Here is a 2,233-nt window from a genome sequence, read left to right on the forward strand (position 1 = left end):
TGTTTTGTTTTGTTTTGTTTTTTCTTTTACAAGCAAAGGCAAGTGTCTTAATTAATCGATAATGTATGCTGCCCTGAAGTTAGTCCTTTAGGACTCAGTTCTTGGTATAGGTCCAGTTGTTTTGGTTGAGCTTGTACAGATCCTTCTAAAGTGGTGTTTACAATATTCTGGAGGAAGATTTTTTTAATGGAAATAGGAAAATAGTATATAGGTAAAAACCATTGTTTGAGAATGCAAGTTGACCCAGTCAATTTGTGTTGCTTCTGCCGGGCTTGAGTAAAATTTTGAAGCCGATAAAATTGGTCCTATGGATTCAGCATCTTTTTAATGTTTCTTCTTTGTCTATTAAAATTCTGGAACCTTTGTCTCCTTATATCCTTGTTTAGTTGCCAGGCACCTTGCACTGTTTTCAGACCCCTGTTAAATCTAGTTCGCAAAAATTTCATTCTCATTAAAGCATTAGTTCTTGATTTGTGTGTGTGTATGTGTGTGTGAACTCCTAGAGAATATGTCAAAATATATGAGTCCTTTTCCTCCAATTAATCACATAATACATTTAAGCAAAAATTTGCATTTAATTTAAGAGGGTTTATTATTCCCCTAAATCCTGTCTGTGGTTCATGTGTCTCAGGTTAAGAGCCCATTCACTTAAGTTATAAAAGACAAATAATAGCTTTATGCGTTAGCCCCTCCTCAAAATATTGTCATTTAAACGACAGTTAGAATTTTAAATAAAAGATGCAGTTCTAATTGTGTAACTTTGTGCCCTATCCAGTGGTAGTATAAAATAATTTGGGTGGAGGCATCTTCCTGTCTTCTCTGAAACTTCACTGGTTAAGGCTTTTCCTATTCTATTCTCACTGACCTAGTATGTGAAACTGGGAATTAATGGGAATCAGGGAGCTAGTTCTTAGTCATTATATTAGGATAATAGTCTTCTGTAATAACATAGTAATGTATTAATGTATTACGTTAATAATGTAATAATGCTGACTGTGTAGCAAGCAGATTTGACAGCTGTCTATATGAAGTAATTTTCCCATTATGCTCCATTATTCCCCAGGCTAGTGTGAAATCAGAATGAACATTGAAAAAAGTAAGTTTTCTTTCAAACTCAAAGAGTTGAAGGCACACAGTTAACTAAATGAAAAAATCATGATGCACTTCTTGGTACTTTACTGGGGTGTGTAAATTACCAAGATTGTATGAGTATAAAGTTGTTTCGTGCCAGGATAAGAAAAAAAGATGTAAGATCTACCTCACTCCATATGTCTCATAATCCAGGGTACACATATGTTACTATAAAATTACGTTTAGAGCCTATCATATATGCCACATTTTAAATATTATTTGCACACAGCTGCAGTATATTTTGCTTCTGAATATTGAAGCAATATGAGCTACCTTTGGATCTCCGAGGACAGGGTAGGGAAATTTGGAAGGGAAACATCTTTATAAAGAGTTTATAGTCTCATTTAAAAGGTGACTAAATGAGAGAAAATTATTTTTCAAAAAATCTGTAGTTTTCTGTTCTAAGTGAATTATAAAAAGGATATATGGAAAGCACTTGCATTGTTTGCTGTTGATATACTTCTCCCCCTCAATGATAACTTATTTATGAGTATGCAAATTTTATGCAAAATTAGGAGACTCCCTGGGGGTATAGCATTCTACTGTCAGCAAGATATTCCAAAAACAGATGTTTTAATATAGTCTTTAGGATTTGATGAGGAAAATTATGAAGTGTTATGTGAAGTCAGTTTTTTGCAATTTGAAAAATTTCAAAAGCATATTGATACAGTCTTCCTTAGAATAGATATTAAAAAAACCCTCTTTTACTAGTAGTAAGAGCACAAACAAATTTAGTATGGAAAAAAATAATAATAAAAATGTGCCACCTTAACGGACTTTTCAGAATTCAGGCATTTTTTTTTCTTTTACAGCTGTAATTATAATACAGACTTTTGGGTGTTCTGTATCAAAATCCTGCACTAATTTGAGCTTTGTGAAAATGGATTATTTATTGAAATATACTCCAAATGATAGTAGAACTTGTATAAAGAAAGTTAAGATTACAGATTCTTCACCATTTTCAGAGATTGAAAAACTTTATACAATTACTGTAAATTTAACTATGTAATAAAATAATTTCTTCTAAATGGAATAGAAAAGTCCACTGATTTGATATCTCTTTGTTTAGACTTCATTTAATTATGAAAATAAACAAAAAGCT

Source organism: Pteropus vampyrus, unplaced genomic scaffold (assembly GCF_000151845.1).
Source record: "Pteropus vampyrus isolate Shadow unplaced genomic scaffold, Pvam_2.0 Scaffold56, whole genome shotgun sequence".
In the NCBI taxonomy this organism is placed as follows: domain Eukaryota; kingdom Metazoa; phylum Chordata; class Mammalia; order Chiroptera; family Pteropodidae; genus Pteropus; species Pteropus vampyrus.